General features: G+C 38.0%; 1 pseudogene; it reads right to left on the bottom strand.

Moving 5' to 3' along the window:
- Positions 1 to 4,578: 4,578 nt before the first annotated feature.
- LOC125850439 (uncharacterized) lies at positions 4,579 to 9,930 on the bottom strand (annotated as a pseudogene).
- Between the last annotated feature and the right edge of the window lie 207 nt (positions 9,931 to 10,137).

Raw genomic sequence — 10,137 nt, 5'->3', positions numbered from 1 at the left:
ATGGACTCCTAAGCAAGTAAGAAATACTCACATGTCATATAGCATGTTCGAATATATTTCAGTACACAACATTAATAATATTAACAGATTAAACACATACGACATCTGAACAACTTCAATATATTGAAATTAATTCTTGCACAATAATGACATAAAATTATGCAAAAAATAAAAATAGAAATAAATGTTACCTCTTGTGAAAATTAGTTAACGAGAAGAAAGGACAAATAATCAGGAGCCACGAACTTGAAACCGCGAAAATAGATTTCCAGATCTTCAATCACAATGTGAGAAAGTACAACATGTTTTGCTTTTTTTTTAATGCATACATCTCTGTGTCCTTTTATGTGTGTATGTGGGTGTATGTATATAGGTGTTAGGATAGGTGTAGGTGTGGGGTAGTGGGTTGTATTGTGTGGGGTGTGGAATGTGGAGGAAAACGTGAGGGAGTGGGAGTGTGGGGAAGTTGAGAGAAAGTGGGAGTATAACTTGATGATGGTTTTATTTTCTTTTCTTATTTATTTTTAAATTTTTGGAAAATAAGTCAAAAGCTTTTCTTCTCCTTTTCCCTTTTTGGTTTTGTACGTGTAGTATGTTTTGGATAGGAGTAGGAGTGGAATAGGTTTGTTAGATTATTTAGGTTATTTTTTATTTTAATTTTAGTTTTACTCTACTTTTAAAAGAATAATAACTAACTAAAAATAATAAATTATAATAACATATAAACTAATTATTTAAAATTAATAAAAATCTAAGAAAAAGTCAACTAGCTATATATATATATATATATAAAAACAATTAAATAATACTAGCTTATTTATAAAAACTTAATTTCAAATATAGATTTTTTTGTAATCTTCCATTTCTTTTTAAACAATTGACAATAAAACTTGCCTTAAAAAGTGATTCTATTTTGTTGTTTTCAAATCTTTTAAAATAAACTTAATAAAAATAAGAGAAAAGTCAAAATGTTTTCTTTATATTTATAAAAATATTTCAACTTTAAAAATGGTGTAAAATTTTAAGTTCGGTCAAAAATTACGTGTCTACAATTTGCCCCTCTTTGACTGAAAACACGAAGAGTTTTCAGACAAAGAAGTAGACAACGTGACAAGTTTTGAACGGACTCTTATTCGAAAAGAAAAATATGCGACCGAGTCCTAGTTTTGGACATCCTACATATCCCGGGTTATAAGAGAATCAGGTCACGTGTAGTTCAAGGAGATGAAATGATGAGTTGGAAGTCAAGTGAGGTCCCCTTGAGGCTCCAGTTTGCAACTCCTATTGTTACATGAATATAAAAGACGAAAAATTTAATGGAAATACAAATACACGACCCTATCTATGTAGCTTCTCTTGAACCTTGACTTGAGTCTTCGCGCTTCCTGAGTTATGAGATATTGATGTTCATCTCAAATGAGTTTAAAGGTAAACGTCTTTCTCCAAGTAGGTTCCTTTTACTCGTACTTGGTTATTGACTGTTTTTTTTTTCTAGAATGAGCTGCTGCTTCTTCAATCGAAATTGATCATGAAAATTACACTTTTTTTCATCCAAGATCTTGAGCTGGAAATGTGGATTGACCCCATTCTATCACTAAATTCCTGAAATTAAAACAAACAAAAATAATAACAAAAAATTTTGCCCTAGTTTAATATAAGAAAATTTTGTGAGAGAAGTAAAAGATGGTGCTTAGCTTTGAATCAAGATTTTGAACGATTCGAGCTTTGTCGCGATGTACTCTTTAGAGGGCTTATGCGTGTTTACACCAACTCCATTCTTCATGATGAACCAGTTAAATAAGATTATATTAGTCTAGTCCTATTATCCATGAGGGTCCTTGCTATGCTACGTCCCATTATTCAGGAGGGTCCTTGCTATATACAGTGTCCCATTGTTCAGGAGGATCCTTGCTATACTACGTCCCATTGTTTAGGAGGGTCCTTGCTATACTACGTCCCATTGTTCAGGAGGGTCCTTGCTAATACTACGTCCCATTATTTAGGCGGGTCCTCGCTATATACTACGTCTCATTATTCAGGAGGGTCCTTGCTATATACTACGTCCCATTATTCAGGAGGATCCTTGCTATACTATGTCCCATTGTTCAGGAGGGTCCTTGCTATATACTACGTCCCATTATTCAGGAGGGTCCTTGTTATACTACGTCCCATTGTTCAGGAGGGTCCTTGCTATACTACGTCCCATTATTCAGGAGGGTCCTTACTATACTACGTCTCATTGTTCAGGAGGGTCCTTACTATATACTACGTCCCATTATTCAGGAGGGTCCTTGCTATACTACGTCCCAATGTTCAGGAGGGTCCTTGCTATAGTACGTCCCAATGTTCAGGAAGGTCCTTGCTGTACTATGTCCCATTGTTCAGGAGGGTCCTTGCTATACTACATCCCATTATTCAGGAGGGTCCTTGCTATACTACGTCCCATTATTCAGGAGGGTCCTTGCTATATACTATGTCCCATTATTTAGGAGGGTCCTTGCTATATACTATGTCCCATTATTCAGGAGGGTCCTTGCTATACTACGTCCCATTGTTCAGGAGGGTCCTTGCTATACTATGTCCCATTGTTCAGGAGGGTCCTTGGTATATACTACGTCCCATTTTTTAGGAGGGTCCTTGCTATACTACGTCCCATTGTTCAGGAGGGTCCTTGCTACACTACGTCCCATTATTCATGAGGGTCCTTGCTATACTACGTCCCATTATTCAGGAGGGTCCTTGCTCTACTACGTCCCATTGTTCAGGAGGGTCCTTACTATATACTACGTCCTATTATTCAGGAGGGTCCTTGCTACACTATGTTCCATAGACTAATAAGACAAACAAACACTTACCCAATATGGACTATAATTCTTGTGCAATGTTGCCATTTAGCTCTTCGTAGACTAAATTGAACATCTACATTTTTGGATCTTTGATATCAAAATAACTTGTGCCCGTGCTTCAACAAAGAAAATTTGTGAGTTTAAAAACGTGGTGGTTGGTTTGTGGTCTTGCATTTTGACGAGGATTGCTAGCACTTGTCATGTTTTACTTATTCCCAACCGGCCAATGCTCGTTATTGATTGAACGTATGCACCCAAATTTGCTTTCTTCGAGAGACTTAAATCCCATATCCGCCTTCATTTCATGATACTCCTTGTTTAGCTTTCATTAAATTGTGGACTTTTCTGAATCCAGAACTTATCAATAGATGACAACTCATTGGCATGATGCTTTGCCTGGTACAATCCAGAAAGTTAGTAGCCAGTCTTGAAATCCTTTCTCGATTTTTTGACACAAACTCGACTCAAGGACATGTGAAACCAAGTGATGAAAAGGGGAAAAAAATATACACTACACAAGAATAAAAGAAAATGATTCGATGAAAAATGTCTTTTAGAGAGAGTAAGAAAGAAAAACTTATTTGAGTGTGGTAGCCGACTTTACTGATCATGACATGCAATTTGAATTGATACCTGATTTGTCCATCCAATCTATTCCTCAACCATTATTGATCATCTAATCTTGATGTGGAGCCCCAACGATTTGATGAAGTCATAAATAACTTCAAACTTCTTATTCGCCTTGGGATGTCCACGAGAGTTTTTGCCACTAAAACTCATTCACTTTGAATCCTTCAACTCACATTCACCTCATGGTGCCCGTTAGGGTTTTCACCGGTAAAACTCTCTCATTTTTATTTCTCTCAACTCACATTCGCCTTATGATGCCCAGTTAAGGTTTTCACTAATAAGACTCTCTTTTTTTTCTTTTTTTTTTCACAGCTCACTTTCGCCTTATGATGCCGAGTTAGGGTTTTCACCAATAAGACTCTCTCATTTTTGTTTCTCTCAACTCACATTCGCCTTATGATGCCTAGTTAGGGTTTTCACCAATAAGACTCTCTTTTTTGTTTCTTTTTTTTTCTTTTTTTTCACTTTGGTCTTATGATGCCGAGTTAGGGTTTTCACCAATAAGACTCTCTCATTTTTGTTTCTCTCAACTCACATTCGCCTTATGATGCCCAGTTAATGTTTTCACCAATAAGACTCTCTCATGATTTCATCATTTGTACCCTTAACATACTTACTCTTGACATTTCAAAGGTTGATCCAAAGGTCTTTCTTTGATTGAAACACAACTTTTATACAAGGTTAGAAAGAAATGACAAGATGAAGGCTCAAATACGACTTTAAATGATGGGATTGACTTTAGCTTTGGGATAGAAATTTTATTTTTTTTTAAAAAATGACTTTTGCCCCAGTTTTTTACAAATATAAAATTTTGGATTTTTTATTTGGTTAGACCAAACCCCATACTAAGGTTTCCTACGTATCTTATCGAAACAAGAATCAGGTCAAACGTAGTTCATGTTGATTGATTTTTTTATTATTTTTTTTTCTTTTTTTTTTATGGAAGAGCCAAGGAAGCAGAAGAACCAAGGAAGTAAATTAACTCTCAACAAGGGTGACAACACATGAACTAATACTTAGACATAGGACCAAGAATTTCCATTACATCAACCTTTGAAATGTCAAGTCCAAACATAAGGGTTTCTAATACCGAAAAATCACATCATATATAATATCTCTTCACAGCATCAGCATTGATGACCATTTCTGTCATTTTGCCTTCTATATCTGCTAAGTAAAGAGCACCGTTGGATAATACCTTCTTTACAATGAATGGTCCTTTCCAATTTGCAGAAAATTTGTCTTTGACTTCAGCCTGGTGTGGCAGAATACGTCCCAACACTAATTGACCCTCTTCAAAATGCCTGGGACGCACCTTTTTGTTGTATGCTCGTGCCATTCTTTTCTGGTACAATTGTCCATGGCATACTGATGTCATTCGCTTCTCATCAATCAAACTTAATTGCTCCAAGCGTGTTTTAATCCACTCATCATCATCAATTTCAGCCTCTACAACAATCCGCAGGGATGGAATCTCAACCTCTTCAGGTATAACTGCCTCAGTCCCATATACCAGCGAATATGGGGTGGCACCCACTGACGGACGAATTGTAGTACGATAACCCAACAAAGCAAAAGGCAACTTTTCATGCCATTGTCGAGAACTTTGCACCATTTTACGAAGTATCTTTTTAATATTTTTGTTGGCAGCTTCTACAGCCCCATTTGCTTTTGTGCGATAAGGAGTCGAATTTTGATGTTCAATCTTAAATTGACGGCATACCTTTTGCATTAAGTGACTGTTGAGATTTGCAGCATTATCGGTAATAATTGCCTTTGGAATACCAAATCGACAGATGATGTTGAAATGAATGAAATCCACCACGACCTTCTTGGTCACTGACTTGAAAGGTATTGCTTCCACCCACTTTGTAAAGTAATCAATGGCCACCAGGATGAACCTATGACCATTTGATGCTTTTGGTTCTATTGGTCCAATCACATCGATTCCCCATGCCACGAAAGGCCATGGAGCAAACATCGCATGTAACTCGGAGGGAGGAGAATGTATCAAATCACTGTGTATTTGACATTCATGACATTTACGAACAAACCGTATAGAATCCCGCTCCATGGTGAGCCAATAATAACCTGCTCGAAGTATCTTCTTTGCCAGAACATATTCATTCATGTGACGTCCACAAACTCCTGAGTGCACCTCAATCATGATTGTTGAAGCCTCTTTAGCATTTACACATCTTAGAAGACCCAAATCAGGTGTTTTCTTGTACAATATGCCTCCGCTTAAGAAAAAACCGCTAGCTAGTCGCCGAATAGTCATTTTTTGATTACTAGTTGCATTAGTAGGACATTCTCCGGACTGAAGATATGTTTTAATATCATGGAACCAAGGTTTACCGTCAAATTCTTCCTCCACCAAGTTGCAATAAGAATGCTGATCACGAATCTGTATGTACAAAGGGTCGATATAAGCTGTATCAGGATGTTGCAGCATCGAAGATAAAGTTGCCAATGCATCAACAATTTCATTATGAACTCTAGGAATGTGTCTAAACTTTATTGACACAAACTGTCGACAAAGATCTTGTAAACAATATTGATATGGTATGAGCTTTGGGTCACGAGTCTTCCATTCTCTTTGGATTTGATGGACCAGTAAGTCTGAGTCTCCTAGCACTAGCAACTCTTGGATGCCCATGTCAGTAGCTAACCTCAAACCCAAGATGCAAGCCTCATACTCTGACATATTATTGGTACAATAGAATCTAAGTTGGGCTGTTATAGGGAAATATTCCCCTGATTCAGACATAAGAACTCCTCATATCCCAACTCCCTTCTTGTTAGCGGCACCGTCAAAGAACAACTTTCATCCTTGATCCTTATCATGAATAAATTCATCGATACATGATACCTCTTCGTCTGGAAAGTAGGTCTTAAGTGGTTCATATTCATCATCAATAGGGTTCTTTGCCAAATGATCTGCCAAGGCTTGAGCCTTTATTGCGGTCCGCGTCACATAGATAATGTCAAACTCTGTGAGTAATATTTGCCATTTCATAAGCCTGCCCGTGGGCATGGGCTTTTGAAAAATGTATTTTAATGGATCCATACGATAAATGAGATAAGTAGTATAAGATGAAAGATAGTGCTTCAACTTCTGTGCTACCCAAGTTAGGGCACAACACGTTCTTTCGAGAAGGGTGTACTTCGATTCATAAACGGTGAATTTCTTGCTGAGGTAATAAATGGCCTGCTCTTTCTTCCCAGTGCCATCATGTTGGCCCAATACACATCCAAAAGAATTATCCAGTACTGACATATATAGTATCAATGGTCTGCCCGGCTCGGGAGGAACCAACACAGGGGGATTCGATAAGTAATTCTTAATCCTTTCAAAAGCCTCTCGACATTCTTCGGTCCATTCGATTGTGGCATTCTTTTTTAATAACTTAAAAATGGGCTCGCAAGTTGTTGTGAGTTGAGCAATGAATCTACTGATGTAGTTTAACCTTCCTAGAAGGCTCAAAACCTCAGTTTTATTCTTTGGAGGTGGCAGTTCCTGAATGACTTTTATTTTTGAAGGATCTAACTCGATACCTCGTTGACTGACTATAAACCCCAAAAGCTTTCCTGACGATACTCCAAATACACATTTTGCAGGATTAAGCTTGAGATTATACCTGCGAAGCCTTTCGAAGAATCTTCTTAAGTCTTGCACATGATTTGACTGCTTTTTTGATTTAATGATCACATCATCCACATAAACTTCGATTTCTTTATGCATCATATCATGAAACATTATTGTCATTGCCCTCATATAAGTTGCACCCGCATTTTTTAACCCAAAAGGCATAACCCGATAACAATATGTACCCCATGGAGTGATAAAAGACGTTTTTTCTGCATCTTCATCATCCATAATAATCTGATGGTAACCCGCATAGCAATCCACAAAAGAAGCAATCTCATGTTTAGCACAATTATCCAACAAAATATGAATGTTGGGCAAAGGAAAATCATCTTTTGGACTTGCTTTATTCAAATCACGATAATCAACACACATTCGAACTTTGCGGTCTTTCTTAGGGACAGGTACGATGTTTGCTAACCAAGAAGGATATTGAGCGAGTCGAATGACTTTGGCCTCAAGTTGCTTTGTGATTTCCTCTTTAATTATTACACTCATGTCAGTTTTAAGCTTTCTCAACTTTTGCTTTACTGGAGGGAACTTAGGATCAATCGGGAACTTGTGAACCACCATGTCAGTGCTTAATCCAGGCATGTCATCATAAGATGACGCAAAAACATCCTTGTAATCAAACAGAGCCTGGATTATATCCTCCTTTTGATGTCGAGCATGTACGCTTATCTTAGTCTCTTTAATATTTTCATGATCCCCTAAATTTATCGTCTCAGTTTCACTCATGTTGGGGTTTGATTTATTCTCAAAAGATTTGAAATCTCTGCTTACTTCTTCAAATACTTCGTCTTCATCATATTCAATTTCTTGACTTATTATTTCAGGATTAGGTCGAAAATTAGATTGGATTTTAAGATCCGGTGAAAAATTCTGCATGCATGTCATATCACTAGAATCGGCATAGAAAGAACTGTATAGAAGAAAACAAAATAAATATATTAGACTGAAATAAAAACACAATTACATCCTATTGAAAAGAAAAATAGAGAGTTTGAAATAAAACGATGAGACAAAATCCGAATTACAACCCTTGAATAAATCGGATGACTAAAAGAAAAACAAGACAGACTACCAAGACTCATTCTTAATAGAGAGGGGAGTGGCCTCCCAATTGTTCAGCTGGACATCAGGACCAATGAATTGCACATCTCTGTCGCTAGTGCCTTCTCCGAGTTCAATTATATCAGCCTTGACAAATAAATCTTGAAAATAGTTGATCAATTCTTCGTGAACCTCCAGCACTGGCTCTGGGAGTGGTGACTCAGAAGATTCTGTTGTGCGGGCTTTGAGGAAAGATTTGTATATGGGTGGTATAGGCTTGGTAAGTGACCATATATCTCTCTTCTGCTTCTTGGGCTTCATTTTGTCCTCGACTCTAGGCTTGTATCCTAAGCCAGAAGTACCAAGACTCTTTCGTGGACTCACCGGATAAGCTCTCCCTTACAAGAAGATCCCCAAGCCTTTACCTGGTTCAAAACCATGCTTCAGCATTTCATTTACCATCATCACGGATGCCATGGGCAGTTGTGGTTTTAAAATGAGATTCCCCTCGAGGATATGCTCTACAACCACTACCTCAAAAGCTTGACAAACCAATGCCTCATTATCATTATTCGCCTTGATAAAAGGGAGGGAAGAGTCTTTGTAGATTGACAGATCCCCCTCACCATGAACAATCACTTCTTGTCGATCGTATTCAAACTTAATCATTTGATACAACATAGAGGGGACTGCCCCAGCTCTATGCACCCATGGTCTTCCCAACAATAGATTGTAGGATACATTGATATTCAGCACTTGAAAATTCACGGTGAAATCGACAGGCCCTATTTTTAGTATGAGTTCTATCTCCCCAATGGCATTTGTTTTGGACCTATCAAAAGCCCTAACACATACGTTGTTGGGTCGTACCCTTTCAACATTAACATTCAATTTTTGTAGAGTTGACAAGGGACAGATATTTGCCCCAGACCCTCCGTCAATTAGAACTCGAGTGACATATGAAAGCTCACACTTTACAGTGATACGGAGGCCTTGGTTATGTCCCATACCTTCCACTGGTAGTTCATTATCTAAAAAGGTGATGCAGTTTACCTCAAAGATTCTCCCAGCAATCTTCTCTAACTGACTCACTGTAACTTCATTAGGAACATGTGCTTCGTTCAGAATCTTCATTACAGCTTTACGATGTTCATCTGAATGTATTAACAATGACAACAAAGAGATTTGGGCTGGAGTTTTCCTTAACTGTTCCACAATGGAGTAGTCTGACAATTTCATCTTTCTTAAGAACTCCTCTGCCTCCCCTTTAGTGACTGGACTTTTAACTTGCATTTGGTCATTTTTATTTTTCCTTAATTCAATCGGGGCATAGCATCTTCCCGAACGAGTCATTCCTCCTATTTCATCTACTTCTTCATTAATTTCTTTCCCTTTGTATGTCACGACGGTAGGCTCATAATTTGAAGGGACAACCTTGGGGTTAGTCATTGGAAGTTGGGACACTGGCCTAATGATCACAGGTGGAGTATAGGCTCCTTGCACGATCAAGATAGGCTTGTCTGGCCCTCTTGGAACAACCAATCTTGCCTCTCTCTGACTTGCCCAAACATTTTCAAGTGCTCCCTTCACAGTTAGGATGGGTGTGTTTGATGGGCTTAACTTTTTCGACGTTATTTCTGCCCCTGAAGGCACCGTTTTTGTCAAGTCAACAACATTCGTCGAATTTTCCATGCCAGTTCCAACTTTAAGGATTGGCTTGTATGGGACTGCAACTTCTTCGCAACCGTTCATCATTTCTAACATGTTTGTTTCAGTATGCCTGGGTAGTGGATTTTGATTGATGTTTGGTCCATTTGGGTTTTCAACGATAATTCGATAAGTATCGATCAAATCTTGAATCGCCTTTTTCAAGTACCAACACCTCTCTATGTTGTGCCCTGGGGCATCAGAACAATAAGCGCAGTGTTGAGAATAATCTAGATTTCTTGGGGGAGGATT

The sequence above is a fragment of the Solanum stenotomum genome, unplaced genomic scaffold, assembly GCF_019186545.1.
Source record: "Solanum stenotomum isolate F172 unplaced genomic scaffold, ASM1918654v1 scaffold17049, whole genome shotgun sequence".
In the NCBI taxonomy this organism is placed as follows: Eukaryota; Viridiplantae; Streptophyta; class Magnoliopsida; order Solanales; family Solanaceae; genus Solanum; species Solanum stenotomum.
Note: the sequence above shows the minus strand (reverse complement) of the source record. Positions and strands in the feature narration are given on the sequence as shown.